This window comes from Lepisma saccharinum, chromosome 16 (genome assembly GCF_977018435.1).
Source record: "Lepisma saccharinum chromosome 16, izLepSacc3.1, whole genome shotgun sequence".
NCBI classification, from domain to species: domain Eukaryota; kingdom Metazoa; phylum Arthropoda; class Insecta; order Zygentoma; family Lepismatidae; genus Lepisma; species Lepisma saccharinum.
In genome coordinates this window covers 28279444-28302611 of record NC_139244.1, presented here as the reverse complement: position 1 = coordinate 28302611, position 23168 = coordinate 28279444, and the positions used below count along the sequence as shown (strand labels likewise).

At 35.0% G+C, this 23168-nt stretch overlaps 1 long non-coding RNA gene across 2 annotated transcripts in view; it reads left to right on the top strand.

The window, feature by feature from the left end:
* LOC145999990 (uncharacterized) overlaps window positions 1-23168 on the top strand; it is a 571614-nt gene that overhangs the window by 161347 nt on the left and 387099 nt on the right. For both annotated transcript variants that reach the window (XR_014443450.1, XR_014443451.1), the window contains exon 2: window positions 17299-17335. This is a non-coding gene — a long non-coding RNA (uncharacterized LOC145999990). The remainder of the gene's footprint in view (window positions 1-17298; window positions 17336-23168) is intronic.

The window sequence follows — 23168 nt, the reverse complement described above, 5'->3', positions numbered from 1 at the left end:
TTTTGCAATTGAGTTACTGTAGGCCTACATTCTATGTATAGCTACGTTTGTAGTCATTATATTAAATATTTTATAATTTTTAGACTTAAATTTCGTAGCAAATTTTCTATTTTTACGGAATTTTTAAATCCGCACAAAACTAAAAATTACGTGTTATAATGAACTGTAATTATTTGTTGCAATTCGAATAAGGCACACGCAACAGGCATATATTCTATAATTTATCTTTCTTTAATTTTTCTGAAAGATTAGCAAATGAGCCCGTAACACATAAGGGGATTTACGTAGAGGTACAAACTGAAAAAAAAATAGACTAAAGCATTGTTTAGAATAGGTTTTATTTTAGAATATTCCAGACTTAGATCTCAATCATTTGATTGTCAATTTTTTTGTATCCGTTGCCGCCTCTGATTGATAAAGTAAATACGCATACGCATACGCATATATATATATATATATATATATATATATATATATATATATATATATATATATATATATATTAGGAATTGCACTTTATGTAAACTACTCTTCGAGCACATTTTACACAACGTGGTTCAATTATTACCTCTAAGTGAAACAATAAATTTCAATAAAATGTTTTGTGGGTTTTATGGAGCGGAGAAAATAGGAAAAATAGTTTTTCTAAAGGATTCTTCGGATACGTTTCACTAAAATTATTTCAGATATAAACTTCAACCATTTGATATTATTTTTTAGTATATATTTTCATACGAATTGCTGCATTTTTCTGCGATGATGATAATAATAAAACAACAAATTTTTGTGGTTTTATATACTGGCATAAAAATCTGTACCGGACTTAATCTAGAACTCATCGAGAAGTTTTCATTGAAAAAATATTCCAGGTATAAACCTGATTCATTTGATGTTATTTTGTCTATATTTTCACATGAATTGATGCCTTACTTTCTGTGTTTTACGTAACGGTACAAGCATCGGTAAGGGATTTAATCTAATGTAGCTAATCTTCTAGTACGTATTACTAAAGAATATTATAGATATTTGATCAACCATTTAATTAAATTTTACGTATATTTTCGTATGAATTGCTGCTTCTTAGTGAAAGACTATTCGAGATATAAACCAGTCAAAGAAGTAGGTTTTATTTAAAATATTTCAGATGTAGAACTCAACCTTTTGATAGCAATTTGCCCACGTTTCAGTGTCAAACAAAATTTCAAAAAAATACTTTCGGTGTACAAACATCGGGAACAGACTTGAAGTAAAGTACTGATCGAGTTGGCTCTATTTTTAAAAAAATGTTCTTGATATAAACCTCGAACATTTGATAATATTTTATCTATATTTTCGTTTGTGCCAAACTAATAATTCAAAATTACTTTTGTGGTTTTGTGTACCGGTACAAAAATCAGAAAGGGACTTGCTCTAAAGTACTAAGTTTCACTTAAATATATATATATTCCAGCAGTGGCGGCGATTGGGCTCCAAAACAGAGGGGGGGCAAAGACAGTATATTTCCCTTTGTGATAAAGTTTAGCATAGTGCCACTGTATTCAAGATATAAACATCAACCATTTAATAATATTTTGTCTGTGTTTTCGAATGAATTTCTGCCTCTTGGTGATGAAATAAATTTTTATAAATATATATATATATTTTCATAATTTTATGTGACGGTACAGAAATCGGAAAGGGACGAGTAGCTTTTATTAAAAATGTTCCAAATATAAACCTTGACTATTTGATAACATTGTGTCAATATTTTCGTACGAATTACTTAATCTTAATGATACACGAGTTTTTAAAATAAATCGAGGTTTTACATAGCGGTTAAAAAATCGGAAAGGGGTTTAATCAAAACTTAATTTTTATTTTTCTGGGGTAAATTGAGGGCGCAATATTTTTGTATTTTTTGAAGAGCAAAATATTTTGATGTGAACAACAGCCAAAATCAGTGATTAGGTTCGTACCTTACTCTGAAATCCCAAAATAGATTTTTATTTTTCGGCGGTAATGTTACAAGCACAATGATTTTTTTTGGGTATTTTTCAGTAGTACAAAACAAGGAATGTTTTTACCCATTTAAATTGTGGTACAAAATGATACAAAAATAGTACAATATTTTGTTGGGATAACAGCCGAAATCAATGTAGATGTTCAAACGATACACTGTAACCACAAAATTATTTTTTTATTATTCGGCGGTAAATTGACTGGAACAAAAATTGTTTCCTTACATTTTTCAGTAATACAAAAATAGTACAAAATTTGACAAAAGAGGTTTGGATGGTACAAAAATATTGGGTTACAAAGTAACCGAATCTGCGATTAGCCTAAATGACAGGAAAGTGACGTAAGAAAAGCGAAAGAATAACAATTTACGAATAAAAAGTAGCGTGTTTTACCTGATTATTCCGGAACATTTTTTTAAGTCCCTGAAATATACTTCAATTAACGTGACAACTTTTGGGGAGATATGGAGAAAAATTATATCGTGAAATAAGTAACTCTTATGTTATTAAATGAAAAAGCAAATTCCATCCATGCGGAACAATATATATTCTCTAAAATGAAAGTCGTTCATAAAACGTAATATTGCATGGCGCATTGCTAATTAAACATATTATGATTCGCTAAAAAGTTTTAACTGTTTAAGGTTATGTACAACTTTATTGAGGAAAATTCAATGAGATAAGACTGGTTTGTTGATACCGCCACCTACAGGGATAATTATTAATTTTTATTTGTCGTGTATTGTAATACACATGCCATAAGCATAATACTTTTAAAAAATATATTAATGCTAATTTTACGCTTTACAAAAGTACGAGTTTATTATGTTTATTATTTTGATGCGACTTGCATAATATTTTATTCGCGGATAATTTAAAAAAAAATACCAAAATAGTTTCTATAATTCTACACCAACGTCGTAAATTTACTTTGTCTTTTTATTCTTTCGTCATTTTACATCGCTCCTTTGTACATACGTTTTATGGCAACAATAAGGATGATTCAGGAGAAAAGGTACAGTTCTCCTCGGTGCATTGCATTGTACCGTGAAAACAATAGGGGTGTAAGGAGGTAGGGTTCCAAACATTCTCGACCAGAGTTGAGTTAATGTGATCAGAACCATGCTCCGGCCGACTTTACCCTCTTCCATGATTCCTCTTTGGTGGTCGTTGATGAGAGATTTGATGAACATCAGAGCAACTTATGTACGACCATTAACTGGGGGTGGGGAAGTACCATCCTAGGTAAATAACCTGTGACACCGTGTGTCTGTCAGACACCTTACAAATCGAACCATTACGATGGTCAATTGACAAAGTACGTACCAAGAAGAAACCTCGATGTCTAAATCTTAACTGGAACTCGAACCTTAGCTACAATACATTAAGAAAACTATAAGTAACTTCTGTGAAATTACAGGCAGCTAGGACGCCAGTGATGTCACTGTAAAATCACATTTCTTCCACTGTAAAAAATGCTAAAAAGCACTAATTTCAGGAACAACAGCAAACGTTAACATAAGCACAGGGAAGTCATTGTCTCAGAATTCTACTTCATTCATATGTTTGCATGCAATGCCCTCCAGTGGCGTTAGTATAAAACTATTATTATTTATCAACTTTCATGTACTTTTTCGTAATTTATTTTGTAGTTTAGTGTCAATCTGCAACCCTCAAATGTTTCACTACAGTTTTACAATGCGCTTTAAATTATTTGTCATTGTGTAAGGTATTTGTAACATCGAGGTTGAATTCACTTTTTCTTGTTTGCGGCGAAAATGCTGTAGAATGAGCTTGCAGTGAACCAACAGTAGATTTTATGGTGCAATCACTGTAACAAGGGTGGATTAGGGTCTCCCCGATGGGGCAGTGGTAGCATCGTCGCCTTTTAATGAAGGGTTCCAGGGTTCGACACCCGGTGGAGATACATAGTTGTTCGGCATCAACTTTAAACTGTAGGTCCAGTCCCGATTAGAATTACTGTGCATAAAGTGGACTTAGAACACCAAATCAATCCAATCCAAAGGGTGTATTAGCTTATTACATTTCGTTAAGCATGCCACAAAGAATGTTCTTGGCTTTATTACATTTTCACAAATAAGTGTTTCAAATTGTTACACAACAGCATGACAATATTGAATCATCCATTTTGTCGGACTAGAAACTTTTCTAGCGTTGCCTCTTGGACTCCTAGATCTACCGAAAGTTATCAATTTTGGGGTAAATTTGAAGCAGATAAACTTGCCAGTCCCACAACAAAGTTAGATGTTTAGCTGACGTTTCACAGAATACTTTATATCAGTGCTATATTTACGTGAATTTTGCTTACAGGTGATCGATTAAACAGACACCACTTTGTTTCATAAAATGTTCCTATCTTATGTGGTGCTGGTATTAAGATATATTAATGTACTATCATCAGCCAACATAAATGCCATAATTCTAATAATAGTGTGAATGTATTTCCTTAGTCACAAATATTTCAAACTAGGTGTGTAACCTATTGTTCATTTTGGTATATTTTACAGTGAAAATAAATATGAATATGACTTTTTATTACTAACGTGAATAGTGTGTATGCATTGATACAGAACGAATTTATAATTTGATTGGATTGTTAAAGTAATTACTTTATCAACTACCTTAAAAAATTTTCAATCTGCAACATTGTGAAGAAAACTTGCACATAACTAGCTTTTCGTTCCTCTACGTAATGACAATTGTAATCTCATGTTTAAAGTTTGCAATTACAAGAATTCAAAATATTTTTACGAAAGATAACGCCCATTTATTTTTACTTTCAAATTTCCCCCTCTGGACATTTTTTTCAGAAGTTCTACCTACCTAAATTCGTTCCCGTCTGGATCCCTCTTAGAATGTATAAATACGTTATTTGTCAACAATTTTCAGTATTAGAGTTTGATTTAAGGTGAGAAAGTGATTTAATGGCATGTTGCAATATGCAAGTGGAAGCTTTGCCTTTTTACTTCAAATAGTTCCTGTTGTTATTTTTATGATATATTCTGAACGTACTTCCATAGGTGAGTTCCTAACACTTACGAAATATGACGCCATCTATCAGTGTTTGTTTTACTTAGGTATTCCACAGGACAGCCTCGGTTGATGACTACAAGGATAACTGATAAATTGACGAAATAAGTAATGGTAATGTTCCCCGCAAATTTAGGGGATGTAGGGGGTAGGGCCCCACATATGCTCGATCTCGGGGCCATTTTGAGGGTGATGTGATCAGCACCACGCTCCAGCCTCCTGGGTTGCCCTCAGGAATCCATTGATTTGAGACTGGGTGAATCCCAGAGCCGCTTTGTGCAGGGACATGGCCGGGAAAATACCGACCTTAGATTACGCACCCCGGAAATCGAACCCGGGAAATGCAGGAAATTATGTATGTTTTATTTATTTATTTAACAAATAATTCCAAGTAAGGTACTGGACATTGAAATGGAACATCATGAGAACATAACAACGTACAGAAAAGTGACCTACAGTTCCTACACAACAACATTCTTGACTTCAATAAATGTCTATTTGGTTTGATAGATCATTGTATTGACTTGATAATCTATGATACATGAGGTGATAAATAACCTTGAACTCGGGTAAGCGAGTACAAATATGTGGTTTGCAAATTTGTCTTTCTTGTGACGTGCAATCATCAAGAAACATCAATATATCTACTCTACACTGGATTCAAACTAGTGATACTAGGTGTCGCAAGGAACTGTTACTTCTTCCAAGTAACGTTAACTGTAATTAGTTACTTTGTAGAATGAGTGGTTGTAACTAAGTTATTTCTTCCGATAACGAGAAACGAAATTAGCAGGTACCTATCTGTACGTTGCAATAGTAATAAAAATGCTAACCTTTACAAGTGGATTTGTCACGATTAAATGTTTAGCATGACGTAATTTTTTAAGTGTAAGGGTTTTGAATATTCGTATCTGTCATTTTTAGATATGCGTGGTTTATTATAATTGAATGGAAGTAAATGTTACTTGTGTATGGTTTTCAGTGAACTAACAGCCCGCTAGTGCATTGGAAACGTATCACACTTTCAGTTTATTGCTTCTGGTTTATTTTCCGACTAATAAGTTTTATTTTTTGTTTTGCTGCTGTTATTTGTGTTGCTATTGAATTTATAGTCATCGACGTTACGTTGAAAATTGTAGGCAATAGAATTGAGTCTACGAACCCTGGGCCTAAGTACCGGAAGTTGAAGTCATATCCGGTTTACAGAATTTTCGAGAAACGTCCAGAAACTCGCAGTGAGAAATCTATCGTGGAGGCAATATCAAAGACAACGGGATGTTTAGAAGAATAGGACTGAATGCGATAAACGACACTACGGAGTGTGTTATGAACGAGCACTTTTAAAATATCCTTGCATTGAATTTGTGTTTAGTGAATGTGAATAGTTATTTCGTATTATTGAACGTGTGCTAGAATTGGTAAGCCCTAAATAAACCTCGTGTTTAAGGTAGGAAGTACGTTTTTATTCCTTTTTGGCTATTACGTCGTTAGAAATCTCAGTGTAGCTGCTATACACATGAAGGAGAGTCTCATAACTCTGACATGCGAAGCGATTGGGTAGGTTTCCTTGACGTATTAAGTTAGCATCGGAAAGGAACGTCACAAGTTTATCTGGAATAAAATACATATAAGAGTTAGAGTTACTTTTTGAAATGAGTAACTCTAAATCAGTTCACTTCCAAAAACTTGATAAATACTATATATCGCGGAAACCTGCAGGTCCCATGGTGAAATATGGGAGGGTTGTAAATCAGAGACAAAAGTTTTATTAGAAAAATCGACATAATGTTCCGAAGAAAGAAGTCATAAAATAGTCTGTGTTTGTAAAATATACGCTTGGCTATAGAGCAAACATCTGAGAGATATGCGGATGCAAGCCCAATGTGTACTTTATAAACGGGCTTCCTGGGTCTTGCACCATTGGGCCAATGCGGACCCGGAGCTTATGCAACGTAATGACCACGTGACGGAGCAGAAGAGGAAGACGCGCTGGTGTGGGAAGATGGGGAATTTTTCACACACGACTTGTGCCCATGCACTACGGGTTTGACAGCGATGCAACCCATTACGGGACCGAGCCTCGGGGAGGAATCGAAATATGGACCGGAGGCAAAAGAGGGCCTAGCGGACCCAAACACTTTATAGTCATGTGCGTGAGCTTCCGTGCGCGTAACCATTACGAATGTCACGTGATCTCCCGTGCCCATTAGCCTGTATTCATCAGGAGAGGGGGGTGGGGTGCGTCCATATTTTTTTTGCAACCTTACGCCATTCCATTTTTTACCCCTCCCCCCTCACTCCTACGCCAAACATAACCGAGGACATCTCGTGGAGAAAGGGTGAACCTGAGCTCTTATCTTCTCCATTTTCCACGTTCCGACGACCCTCGATTAATACAGCTCTCTCTCTCTCTCTCTCTCCAGTTTGCTGAAATTCACTATTTTTTCACCATTGCTTTATATTAGTCCTCCACCCAACAGGAACTGCTATGTATGCCTGATATAAGCTGCCCGGAGATGGGGAGTAAGGAGGCAAAGAAAATTCTGCGGGGGGGATTTGTTTTATGCACTAATAGGCTAAGCAAGACTGGAGCTACAGTGCATCCCACTGTACATGTATTTTTAATTTTACAATGAGGATTCGCAAATACATGACAACATATAAGAAAACTTATAAAAGAAAACAAATAATAATAACAATATTATAGCTGCTAGCTTACCGACTACGAAGCCAGAATTTCTGGGTCCGAAACATGTCTAAAGTGTGGGCATTAACTTTCTTCCTTCCCTGTCCCTAAATGGGGTGAGGAGTGTCTTGTGCCCTCTGAGGTTCCTGATTGGCATGGTGATGCTTGAGTACATGGTTGGTAACTACTTCTCCTGACGTCACTGTGAAAAAAATTTAAATGAGGATGAAAGATGAACGAGACATGATGAAATACTGCTAATGTTGCAGTATTTATTAAGGGGGTCGGGGTAAATGGGTGCTTTCAATACTTTTTTTTTTCAAAACCAATTCTCGAAAAAGCTCTTAGCCAAACCACGATTCCTTCACTTATTTCACAAATCGCCATTCATCATCGTCATTACGATTTATCGAGGAAGGTAGAAAAGCGGCGTTAAATGATCCACAAATACAACACTATTGATGGAGTGTGTGTAAAATAATAATGAAAATATTATGGAAGCAGCAAGTAGAGTTAGTTTCTTAAATACATGTAACTCGGGCAATATTTATGGATAAATAGCTCTGACTGACATCTGTTAACTTGTACGCTTACAACCTGCTGTTGCAGCTGCTTACGACCGTTTATCATTGAGAATAATTATATGATTTGGAGAATTCTAAAGGTATCGCACAAGAAACCAATCTCCAAACCTTAACCAATGTCCTAATGTAAATTACTGTAGGACTTCGGGAAAAACAGAATAATATGTATGGCAGAGACGTCGCCACTTGGCTCATGAACACTGAGAGAAGGATACATTAGAAGAGAGAGATAAAAGAAAAAAGAAGGAATAGAGAAACATAGCTATATGAAGATAAAGAAACAGAGGAAGTGAAGGGAGAGAAAAATATACCTGAAAACAAAATTAATAAGTGTGAGAGAAAGGGCTATGTAGGTAAACAGAGGAAGAAGAAGAGGATAGTAGTAAATTAAGAGATAGAGAAGTGGAAGAGAGAGATAGATGAAGGAACGAAGACAGGAGAAAGAAATAAAGGAAAGAATGAAAGTAATAGTGAACAGAAGAAGTGAAAAAGAAATACCAGAGAAATAAAATTAAGGTAGAGGGAAGAAATGAAGGACAATATAAGTAAACAGAGGAAGAAAAGGAGAGAAAAGGGAAAGGCAAAGAGGAAGGAAGACAGAATGAATTAATTAAGTAGAGAAACAGAAAGTAAAATAAATTGATAGGAAGATATAGAAGCAGAGGAACCGAAGGAGGGATAAGCACCACCACAAACACAAAATTAGGTAGCAAGAGAGGAAGAAAGGTTTACGTAGGTAAACAGAGATAGAAGAAGAGAGAGAGAGAGAGAGAGAGGCAAATAAAAGAGAAGGAAGGATGTAGGGGAGGAAAAGATAACCTAAGCAGAGCTCATGTTTCGTCAACTTTTCAGCCCACTGGCACCAAATCCTCTGGCTACACTAGGGGAGAAGAAATGGAGGTTACTAAGACAACTGGTGTCCATATGATCTTATCAACTCTTGCCATCCGATACTTGCTACTCGGAGGTCTGACTTGTATTATGACACAGGCACCAGAGTATAACACAACACCATGAAGCAGATGATAATGATTCTATTAATGCTTAAACACTGAACAGTTGGAAGAAAGGACCACACTTGTGTAATCCAAATGTAAGCGCGTGCACGAGACATGAAAAAAACTTGTCGACAAGTGGCACACACGCAGGCAGCAAACTCAACGATCTCCCAAGGCTTTGGAAATACGAAAGCACCTCTTAGGATCCAGGTATACGACCTTGAGGTAGCAAAAAATTGACCTGGGCACGCGCCACACGGCAGCCCAAAAGAATTTGGGCAACTCAAATGTCGACAAATATCGCTAGTTTATTCACCTCTGACGGCCTACCCTTTTACCCTTTTCAAATTGGGGATCCTTTTCAATCAAGCACGGCAAAAAACTGGGTCTGCTGCTCCAACCTTAACATTATCATTATAATTATCTTTCACCTTCTGGGCGACCCACCGGTCTTGATTTGGGTCACCTTGCTCCCCCAGGTAGCAAAAAATGTTCCCTTTGCGGTGGTGGGCTGGTGGACCGCTTTGTAGACCTTTTTCGCTTCTGCCGTAGCAACGGTATACAATTTCACGCCATAGAAGATTGTTGTGGGGAATTGTAACATGGGTTTATTTCCTCACAATACAGATAAACGGTATCTGTTTACAGGTGGTGTCAGTCAAAAAGCAGGATGAAGTGGAGGTCCAAACGTGTGCACCAATCTGCCACCCTTAACTCAGTGTTTCGAAGAATATTGTTATGAAGAGGAAAGCTTATGTACGTAGATTCTTCATGGGCATCCACAGAGGGAGCCATTAATAGAGAATAGAATAGAGAAACATTTCTTATTACGAAATTTTATTGTCGTATGGATTCCTTCCTTCCATCTATTTGTAGTCTTGTTCTCTTGATGATGTTTTAACTATCTTATCTCTTCGGTTTTCTATCTCGTTTTTTAAGTATTTTCTCCTTTTCCTCCTCTGTCTCTCCCTGGACCTTCCGTCTCTTTTTCCTTTTATTTCTGTCTATCCTTACTTCTATTTATCTCTTCTTTAATTTCTCTCCTCCCCTTTATTTTATTTTTCTGTTTACTTCTTTTGGCCTCCTTCTCTTCACCTTCTCTGGACGTTTTTTATTTCTTTCCTTCTTTGTTTCATTTCTTTCTCTCTCTCTCTCTCTCTCTCTCTCTCTCTCTCTCTCTCTCTCTCTCTCTCCCTCCCTCTCTCGAGCTTAGTTCCTTTCTCCTTCCCTCTATGTATCTCTTACCTCTCTCTTCTCTTCCCTGAGGGTTTCTTCTTTACACTGAAAAATAAATAAGATGTAGCACTATTTTAAAAAAAAATAACATTGTACATTCATCCTACTTCAGAACACACTTTTCTAATTTTGACCACCTTAGGAAATTTTCTGAGGACACGTGGCTTCTTCTGAAAGTTTTCTACAAGTTTGTTTCAACACAATAATAACCAACATTACAAAAATTAGTTTTCACAAATTTTTCTTTGTCTTGAAAGTTGAAAGTATTTTTGTTCGGTGTACCTGTTACATTTGTACAACTAGCACAGAATTGAGTCTTGTGCTAACGTATTGTAGTCAACGTATGTGTTAAATAATTTATTTCAAGCTCGCAAACTCGAATGCTTCCTTCTTAAATTTTCTTCAAGATGAAATTCACAATTCCTTATTAACAGGAGATAATGTCGTTCTCAAATTGAATTAAAAGGTATTTGTAAATATTTTACATTGAAGCTGACAACTTGCTGTGTGAAGTAGGTTATTTCACTTTCAAGCAAATAGTGATCTGTATCTTTTGCTTATTCGAACGGTGAATAATTAACTTGAAGAGAACTCAATTGATTCTAGAAAGTTTTCAAGAATCGTTCTCACGTTTACTTGTTAATTGTATTAATAGATGACACAGCATGCAAATAGTATTAAGATCTTTAAAATTTATTTGATTTAAAAGTAAATACGTACGGTCATTCAATATTTTGCTGAATGATTTCGTTTGCTATTTATTTAAAGATTGGCTCATATTAATTTACTTGAAGAGAGTTTAAGTCTTGTTGATTCTCATTCTCACGAATCATTTCAAGCTTCATACTCCACATACACCACATACACCACAATTGACTGCCAATGGAATCGTTACAATATAGTAGTCTGCGTGACTGACTACAATGCTGTCAAATTCCCATAGCATTGGAGCTATGGATTGATCGATTATAAGTTAAAATATTCTCATTATAACAATAACGTATTTCACAAAATGAATAAGGAAAGTTGAAGTAAAATGACACAAGAAGGTGGAGGAGTTTGAAGACATGTAACAAACAAAACACAGACATCTTCAAGGTTTACTAGTGAAGTCTTATAAAGCTGTTTCCTAGTTCGAGAAGGGAGTTCACAGCACTTTCGCATGTTTATAAATAGTATGTATCTGTGCTTTTACATTAGATGTAACAATGCTGATGGAATTATTAATAAATATTAATATGCATTGGATTAAAAAATATCAAACTATGTAAAATTCAAGATAAGAACGAAAGCAATAAACGAGAGATGTCACTGCTATGAACAATTCCTTAATGGTCTTTTGATTCCCATGTATGTTATCTTTCCATCCGTTATTTTTAATTTTTGTGATAAAAAATTCACTTACGGTTAATTATTGTAGTGGCAACTTTTTTCTTTTGAGTGGTGTTATTTCCTTCAACTCATTTTAAACTACAAAACAAATGTATTCGTTATATTCTCACATAATTTTCAGCATGGTTTAATAGTTAAGCATATTTCATCAAATTGTGCTCGAAAACTTCACGACTTCCAGTTTATGTATTCTGACCAACACACAAGCATTTGAATATTGAAGAAAGTGTAGGGCCATGTTAACAACTTTCCCTGTTGAATTGGATTATTTTGTATTCTTTTGCCCATGTTACAATGAACCCTGGGCTACAAATGTAACATAATTTCAAAAAACACTAAGTTGCTGACAAAGTGTTTTTTTTCTATATGGAAACTAGGCTTATTTGTAATTGCAAGTATTGTCTCGCCTTAGTTATACACATAAATATATAACAAATACTGAACAATGTGCATAATAATACATGTATTTACATCTCTGAACAGTGCACAAAATGATGAAATGCTGAAGTATACAAGATATCAGTTACTCCTTGTGTAGATCCAAAAGGTTTGTATGAACCTAGCTTTTCAATGTAATGAAATAGTTGTAAGATACGTGACAGGGACAGAATACCTACACCCAACAAGAAAAAAACAACAACTTCTACACTGGTCTTTCATTTGGGCTTACACCATAATTTGGCTTACTTTCTTTTACAAGATAAATATTTTGTTACTACTATTATACCATTGGGCGTGGTGCTGATCCCTAACTTCGGCCGTGATCAAGAAAGTGTGGGGCCATAACTCCACACACCCTATACGCCTTCATTGCATGGTGCAAAGCACAGGGGGAGCACATTTTACACTTTTACTATTATAGCATGGCTTAACAGTCCCTTGGATAAATTATAGCATGTAACCTTTTTTTATAGTTTCTGATTTTAGGTAGGAAGACTTTCTTTAAAAGGATTGATTGGTTTGGCGTTTTAAGTCAACTTTATGCACAGTAAGGCTAATCGGGACTGGACCTACAGTTTTAAGTGTGATCCGAACCACTATGTGCCACCACGGGGTATCGAACCCGTTTCTTTGAAAGGATTAACAATGAACATAGTGAAGTTCTTGTTATTGACATGACATAAATTATTCACTAAGTTTATCAGCTAAATAACAACAATGAATATACAAGTTAAGTTTTCATTGATTTTTTAATTCCCAGAAATTTCTGTCTCTTGTGACATGTGTAGTTCCCCTCGTTTCAGTGGGTCGTTTCCGGAGATATACGACTAGGATAAACGATATTCGCTCAATAAGTATACCTGCACCTAGGGAGGAGTTTTGAGAAGGCAGAATGCCATCCCCCGCCCCAACAGACACACCTGTACACAGTGCCTCAAGATAGAAGTGGAGGAACCACTTGCATCGAGAGTTAAAACATTTTTGCTAGATAAGCCCCCCCCCCCCTTCACAGAACCATCCTCTCTTGTTTTGTGTCATGATTAGACCTTGGATTTTTAGGTTCTAAAGAGCGTGCTTTCTAAAAATCCTAAAATAGGTTCTAGAAATCCTATAATAGGTCCTAAAATCATAAGTTAGGCTCGAAAAATCCTGAATTAGGTTCAAAAAAACTTAAAATAGTTCAAAATTTTTGAAAATTGCTTATTAGGTATAGTCACAGGCAATGAAAATGGGACACCCATATCCTGAAATACGCACTATCTTGCATAACGTTATGTGTGTTGCCTAACCCTACGGCGATGGCAGAACTTACCATTGGCAAATTTGCTATTAAAATCCACTCTTCGCCGTATACTTGGGCAACAATTGTTTTTCATGTTATTCACAGTCAAACTCCGCAATTTTGTCTGTGTGGATCAGCTTATATGCTGAAAACAATATTTCAATAAAAAAAGATAGTCAGTGGTGCAAACTTCAATGCTGAAATGTTAGTTTGCAAGGCGTGAATACCACAAAGCACCGAAGTGACGCGAAAGTGAGCAAGACCACACAGATCAGACCACTTTGGACTGTACAGGTAACAGTGGCACCAGACATTTTGCTTTGTTTATAGCTTTCAAAAATCAGCATGGACTTGGAGGAAGGGAAATCGACAGAGGGTACTTTTTAAACACGTTCGTCATTGAATGTTTTCGTGACAAACAAAGCAAATGGCTGTGTGTGACATAAAAATCCTACAAAACCTTTAAAAATATATAAAAACCTAAAAAAGGCTTGATTTAAGCGCAAAAACCTAAAATAGGTTCTAGCAAGCCAAATAGTTTTTTTAGTCACTATAAAACTTCATCAGTTGTTGCGTTTTTTAACGAAACGCTGACATAACTTATTATTTCTTACATACCCTGTAAAGGAAAAAATACGTTAAAACCCTAAAATCCGTGGTCTAGTTAAGATAATAATGCCTGCACTGCCATTTACGAATCAGATGAGAGCAAGAACGCGACAGACTAAGCCTCCTGCCTCGCTCACTCCTTCCGTTCCGCTCAGGAGCCCACACGTACAGTCACCGGCAATTAAAATGGGAACCCTATATCCTGATATATTGGCTTCCTTGTAATGCGTTATGTGTGTGGCCAGCCTACACGGCGATGAGCCGATTTCAATAGCAATTTTTCAATAGGAATTTCTACTATCGCCGGAGAGTTAGGCAGCACACATAATACATTGAAAGGAAGTCAGCCTTTCAGGACTTTTATTGCCGTTGACTGTACATCCGAGACGCTCTTAAGCAAATTCAGCGCACTGACCAGACCCAAAGTAACCTTTTAATTTGGGCCGGGCTTACTGTCGACTTCCCGGTACAATACTGTAAAGCAGTTGCGGCGATTAGGAGGTGGGGGGGGGGGCATGGAGGGACAGTTTCCACCCCCACTTGATTGATTGATTTGGTGTTTTAAGTCCACTTTGTACACACTAAGGCTAATCGGGACTGGACCTACAGTTTAAAGTGGGATCCGAACCCACTATGTGCTTCCACCGGGTATCGAACCCAGGACCCCTTCATTACAAGGCGACGAATCTACCACTGCTCCATCGGGGAAACCCTCCACCCCCCACTTCTTGGCACTTTTTGCCCTTTCACTATAGCTAAGGACGTAAAGTTTTCGTTTAACGATAACACCGAAAATATGAGGAAAGGAAAATAAAATGTTTAAAATGTATTTGGGTAGATAAAGGAGACACATTTTCGGTGTTTCGGAATGGCGTAATAACGGGGATTATGACATTCTTCATAATACCACCGAATTTTACACTTTAACGCGAACAACGCCACGAAATATGCAATATAATCTTGGGATAATACTTCATCTGTTGAAAAAGAACTATCTGAAGCGCTATTCTGTCATTTGTAGTGAAGGTGGTCATAGTTAGATTCAAAAGAGATTGTCACGCTTCATTTATTGCAGTTTGGCGCAGACATGACTGACAGTGTTTAACCTGGTCCTGAAAAACAAATCGCTCAGGTGGATCTTCGCAGAAGGGAAATTTCGTAGGAACGGGAAAATTTTCAAGGAGAAGCACCTTTTGGGTTGGGGGTGTGTACCCAAAACGGTCGCAGAGGGATTTTTGGCCACTGTCAGGGAAATGTTATGTGTATGATTGTGTTAAAAGGTTAGTGTTATCATTCAATAAACATTTCATATTCATTGGCTGATGAAATGAAATAGTTTGCCAAATGGAAGAAATTTGGTCATTTATCACAAAGGTAAGCCATATTTCGTTTCTTTCATTAAAACTAAAATTTGTCTCCATCTTCCAGAACTGAAACAATGTGAAAATCTTAAGCATAGAAGAAACAGTAAAAAATGCATGTAAAAATAACAGATTTTAAATTAATAACACCGAACTTTACCCTAAAACGCGAAAAGTAACACAGAATTGCAGTGAACAATAACAACGAAATTCAGGGGAAAATAAAACAAAAATATCATACATCAACGTCCATAACTATAGCTTTTTAATGTTAATCCTTGTCTACCAAGAAAAGCTAAACTGTCTTTGCCCCCCAATGTTGGCACACAATCGCCAATACTGCTGTCTAACGTACCCTTGATACGGTACATTGGAGTCAGTAAGCACAAAGAATCATCTGAAACTGTTGTGTCGGTAAATACTTATGGATGCACAGTATAGTTGTTTATTTAACAGGGATATGTCGTGAATTCCCACGAAATCTTATCGAACTTCTATAAATTATGATTTTTGTCACCTACCTACTTGCACATTCGTCTTTCGCGTGCTAGCCATACGTTATGAATGTCTTCTGGTTAAACTGCAATATAGTTACCAGGAGAAATCTACAAATGTGCTTCTTAAGAAACCTAATCCCCGAAAAGAAAAGACGCACGTACGCCACTGACCGAATAGAACACATCTGACTACTCCACACCATACAATTTTAATTAGCATGCTAGAAATGCATATTCATTACCCTAGTACCTTCACAATTAGTTTATTACTGTCACAAGAGTACATAATGGTAACCACGTACTCTGTCTTACACTTCAAAAAATATTATCAGTTAAACCTCATTATCTACATATACACTGTTCTGAAATTTACCTTTATTTCATTGTAATAATTTCAATTCAGAATATGTCGTATTTGGTGTCAATAATGACGGAAAGATGGCAGTGAAATATTTTTATTACATATTCATGACTTTTTAATGTAATGAAATCTTTAAATTTACTTGTATGTACCAGTGATTTTGGACTTCAGCAATGTGAACAATTAACGTTACGTATTAATGTCGCACATTTCCTGGTTGGATAAATGGTCTTATTCTACCAATTATTTAAGTTCAGCTTAATTTAGCATTTGACTTTATCATTGATAAATTAAGGTCCGAGCCAGAACCATTATATTTTCTATTGTACGGTATTCAGCCTTAGTAAACTCCTCACAAAAAGTTTGGAATATTGTAATATTAGGCAATAGGTGATAGGCAAAATAGCATATGTCGGCAAACGTCCAGCAGACAGATACCATGTTGTGTTGACCTCCAAGGCCTTGCCTGTCACCTATTGCCTAACAACAATAATCGAATTTTTTTTGAGGAGTGTATAATGGTTTTAGGTAACGTTTATGCACTTTCACTATTGTTGTGTGGTTCATATTTGCATGCACATATGAGTTTAAAAGGTTACTATATTCAGTGTTATATAATTGAAGTGTGAAGTGTTAACAACAGTAAGCCAACAATGAAGCGAGCAATGTTGTAAAATAGCGAAACAATACAAATTTCTTTACAATTTCCTTGACGATGTCAACTCCTATAAGTTATGGTTTCTAATGTGAACTTCTGAATCTGTTTATATCTAATTCTCATGTCGTATCTTTATTTATTTCAGTGTTTCTTTCAAGACATCGCTGCTCAGGAAGCGTAACGTAAGTATTCGATATCTTTCTAATATAGATTTGCTTAACATTTTAAATATTCTTAAGTTAAATATTGACATATATTTTTTTAACCCTTAAACGCCGGGATCTGATATATTTGTCAGGCAATGTCGCTAATGCCGCAATGTGACCTATATATAATTATTTCTTTCGCTTTTGGAACATACTATGACTCAGGTAATGTTTGAAGATACATGCTTTGAGTGCTACACGAGCCTTGAGAGATCTTGTTAGTAATTAGTAAAGTTCAATTTGATTCTGACTATATTTTAGGGAGCAAATTCCATCCGAAAAAAAGCACGCCTTTTACATTAGAAAATATATTGTCCCCCGAAAGTATCAGCGGCATGTACACAATTTTTGCCACGCGAATGGAACATACATCGGGAAATGCGCAGGTACTTTTTTGAAGCCTCATGTTGTGCCATTACCTGCATGGGAGGCCGACCAAGAAAGAAGATTTTTCACTTCCTTCTTCTTCTCTTTGGTAAATAAAAATTGAGCGTTTTCGACCACCACAAGCTTGTAGCCTAGATTGTATTGAAAAACACCAGCTATAATTTGTAACTCTATCATTCGTAGTTAAAGATATATATATATATATATATATATATATATATAATATATTATATATATATATATTAATATATATATATATATATATATATATATTATTTTAAACCTTCCGCAATTTTAAACTTCCCGCTGAAAATGCCTTCGGTGTTATGGATATGCACTTTCCGCACAATTTCATTCCCCTGTCTGTTGATACAATTTGATATTTTTTCCCCAAAAAATACCCTCTTTATCTTGTATTTCTTGCATTTTTCATTTTTACAGATCTCATAGTTATTTCCAGTTCCTTTTGTCACAATTTTAATATAATTTCTCTTGAAACTAAGCAATATATTTGTCTGCCTTTCAGATCTTCTTGTCCCACACTCTTTATTTTCGCTAACTTTCCACCCTTGCCATAAATTCCTACTTCTATAATACATTTTATATATTTTTTTTTCTCTCTGACACATGTACTGGAATTCATTATTTTGCAGCTATGTTCAATTATTTCTATTAGTTTTAGAAATACATCTGAATAGTTTGATACTATTAATAGAATATTTATTCTGCAGTTTTGAAAATATCGATGTTATTATTTTTTAAAATCCTATTTTTAACAATTTTTAATAATTATAAATTACCTTTTTGGATGGGCGCGAATCACTGTCTGATCTCTGCTGAACGTTATATTGCAGGGAGTCTTTGATTAATTTATTAATAGTATTAAATTAAATTTTAATTTCCTCATTTGTTCCGCTCAAATATAGTACTTACAAACTGAATTGGTCTCCTAAATGCTTTACGTCTCTAAAATTAGACGTTCGTTTACTATAATTCGTTTCTTCCATCTCAGTAAGGCGAATATTTAGCAAATTATGACCATTTTTGCAATCATTTTGGATCATTTTTGTTTATACAATCTCCCACTGTTTAATATTTTTAAACCGAACTTTTCTTAAGTTATTTACATACCTTACCAAAAATTTTCTAAATTGAAGATTATGTCCCTTGAATTACTAATCCAAAGCTGTAATATGTATAATACCTCTTTAACCATTATTATAGAAGTTAGTGATCAAAAAATATATCAGGAGGACGGATTTATATGTACATATGTATGTGTGAAGCTGAAATCATTTATATTTTGTATTATTTTTGCGCGTCGTGGCATCTACTCAAAATTTTCGGTTCTTGTTTTCCATATTTTTCCTTATATTAAGTTTTGACTCACATGTTACATATTTTAGTTATTTCTACATAATATTTTCATATTTCTAGAACATTTCTGAACATACCGGGTGGCCAAAATTAAAGTTACCCAACTCAGAGCCCTCTGTAGCCTGTTTGAGGCATCGTAGAACTGAAATTCGGTGAATCCACTATGCATGGCGATAAAAAAGTTCAATTTTCCGCCACCGGGTTGAAATGTGGCCCTGTACTTCCATGATGGGTTGTAATAATGACGTAAACTGCTCCAATTGGTTATGGATTTGCCTTTACCTTGCAATCTTGCAATAAACGAGAGATTATTTTCTCGCAACTTCTAGCCACTAACGAATATGTTTCTAATTAATAACTCAGCTAAATCACTTAACGTGAGTGCTGAACAAAAGTTCGGAAGTGATCACCATGTCATTAAATAAGAGAGAACCTGCATTGCTGGTGAAGTTGTTTTATCAGAACGGTAGTAATAGTGCAGCTGCATATTGAACACTGGTATACTGCCAGAAACCGACAATACACCTGACTTATGTTTTTCAATAATCATTATTACAGCGCCACATTTCAACCTGGTGGCGGAAAATTGAACTTTTTTATCGCCATCCTCTTCCCCATGGTCTGCATAGCGGATTCACCAAATTTCAGAGTTCTACGATGCCTCAAACAGGCTACATAGGGCTCTGAGTTGGGTAACTTTAATTCTGGCCACCCGGTATAGTCCATATTTGTGCAATAACTAACTACATGCCCGAGTGTGACCGAAAGAGTTGGGGGAATTTCTTGCGAATAACTGACAAATTTGAAATACACTCCCATTTCTTCTTGCGATATTGAACGCAGTTTTACTCAACATAAATCCATCTTAATAGACAACATAAGGAAATTCACTTTTGAACACTTACAATAGAACTTTATTTTTCACTTTTTTGTAAACAGAAGATTAAAACACATTTTGTGTTGTTATACAATTAATGTCAATGTAAGCGTACTATATTTTATGTAGCTCGTGTAGTGTCATGTATTAAAAATGCAAATTTTTAAAATTTTAAGTCCATATCTAACTCCATATTTTGGTGAAAGCAAATTACCTGTCATTCAGGTAATATCTAATTACTTTTCCAAAAATAATTACAGATTTAGAAAGAAATCACTGATGACCTCGATTTTTGGGTGTTATTTTTTCAAAAGGTGGTGATATTTTTTATACTTCTCGGTATTATTTTTCACAAAATTCGCGTTATTTTAAAATTTAGCATAAATTCAATGAATGAAGATTGCACTATAACATGTTCATTCCTATGCAACCTTTGTGTGTCCATGCTCTTTCTGAAATCCGTGAAATAATCGACAATGAAATATCATATGCATTCATTGTAAATTCTCTTGCACTTGAGCAGAGCTGTTAAAAGAATGTGTATAGGGAATCTGTAATCATTATTTCTAGTACATTTCGCGTGGAATCGTGTTTATATATTTTTGAAAGAAATTGAGACATGAAGTAATTTATAAGAATTTGTTTTAAGAAGAAAAGTGCCAAGCCACACATTTTGTTTCCAGAAGACGCTAAGCTCATAAGTATTCACAGTAGGGGAAAGAACAGAATAAATGGTTATGTAATATAATCTATTAATTAATGTACCGAAAAAGGAAGATAAAGGAATGTCTTATTTCTTCATATTCGACGTATTTTTCTACCGTTTTTCGCTAAATGGGATGAGGATAGACGATGATTGCATGAAATTGATTATGGAACATTTACACAAGAACACTCATGTCCGAGTTGGGACACGAATCTTGAACCTTGAAATCGCGAACCAAACATCCAGCGTGAACAGTCATCTAGCCTAACACGTATCACAATGTACATTTTCCGAATATCTTCAGTGTATGCCTTACACATTGTAACGGTCGATTTCAGAAATATAGAACACGATTTTGTTGACAAATAAATTGACATTGACTAGTGTTAAGATCTAGCAATTTATCTGAACGTTTCATGTTACATTTATTTTTACACTACCGTAACTGAAATCTCAAAATTTAAGATTTACTATTTCCATCTGTGAGTAAAGTTAGAAAACTTCTGACATGAAAGAAAGTATGATTTAATTGTTTTTTATTTGCTGATTGTTCTAAAATCACCTCTCCTGTAGTGATGATTTTCGTAAATTTTAGGATGTTCATAACAGTATTTCATAAATATTATGGAAAATTCCACTTTCAGAATTGTAAAAGGGAGGGAGATTATAAATATCAAGAATATGAAAAGTATCCCTATCAAAACGTTCTGAACGGTAGCAAAATAAATGTGACAAATAGATGTCGCAATAAATCTATTATACTGAATAACCAATCTAAAACAACTAATGGATAAGTACATGGTATTTACCACGGCTATGTACTAAAATAATATACATTTTTTAAAAATAAGTAAGGGAAAGTATTAATAATAGTGAGAAATTTTGAATTCATGATTAAATATATAGAGGTAGACAGACAAGTGAATGTAAATATAATACAAATTATGTTGGACGTAATGCAAATAATTGATTCGAGTCATGTTTCTTATTTTTGTAGTAGGGCAGAATTTCACATAAACCGTCAGGTGGGATATATAGTATTTCTGATATCATTGAGCATTATTTTGTAATGATGTCATCAAAATGTCATCATAAAATTAACAGTATTTTCCCTGCGATAGTCCAAGTGCCAAAGGCCATGTTTTCAGTTTTATGATTGATTTTGATAATTTAGACTTTGTACATTTCACACTAGCATCACTCAGTATTTTCAATTATTCAAGATGGCGTCGAATATGGCAGCCTCAAAACATACCCATTCACTCAGAGTAGTTGGTTTGTATTGAAACAGGTCTGTTGTAAGTTCGATAACCACCACCGGTAGAAAAAGAAAAAGGAAATTGAAGTTAAGTCTTGAAGCTTTCCTGGAGACGAATGATGAGAATATTCTTTCATGATATGCCTAGAGAATCTTCATCAATATAGAAATTGTTCATTTGAAGACGAGAGAAGATACTCTTTCGTTATGTGACGTTAGAATAGGTATAGGCAGTGGAAGAACTAGACAATGTATAAGGTGTAGTGAACATTGCATGCCATGCGTTTATACAGATACTCATTGTTATCAAAAGACATCTAAAAAGATTGCCCCTTCCGCGGTTTGAAATCAGTAACTGATCAGAGTCTGTCACCTCTACTTTTCTCATACTTTACAATATAAGGACCGAAATGATACATAATTATGTTTTATTACCGTACCATAAACGATTCAGTGAGATGCATTTTTATTACAACTTTCAAGTTTTGTGATAAATGACTTTCCGTTTCATAAATTTCAATATTTCCTTCGTTTAGAAGCTCACACTATCATGTCTGGAACCCATATAGAAAGAAAACGATTCATTTTCTTATAGAAATGTTTACCTTAACAAAATTAGATTTTCTTTCAAATTTTCACCCCTGCCCTCCCTGCGCCTTTCCTTATTTCTCAAGGCCATCACTACTTTTCTGCAGATAATAGTGTTATATTCTATATTCTATTGTCATTCTGAGGACCACATTAAAAAATTAAGTCCAGTTAGTTTCATTTTTGTGAAAAAAACTTATTGGCGCCATTTTTTCTGCACTTTTTCTTTACAAAAATTAATTGTAATTTACGTATGCCGATTGGAAATGACAATTTCTTTAAAATATATTTTTTAGCATTATTTTTTTCAGAGTTTCGAATATTCAGTACCCCTTCACAATTTGTGGGTCTAGATGACCGTCATAATTTTTGTGTATATCCACACAATATGACGAATAAAATGTCACCAACCGCTATACCCTATCATAAAATTGCACACAGAATGTTTAACTTATGAACTCAATAAATATAGAGTTTAATTTAACAGCGTAATAGATTTTGATTTTTTTTTTCTAGTTGTTTTCTAGGCTTGAATATGACTATGGACTTCAGAATAAACATTATTGGGCATTATGAACACTTATCCAAGGAAAATTAAGTTAAGATAGAGAAATAT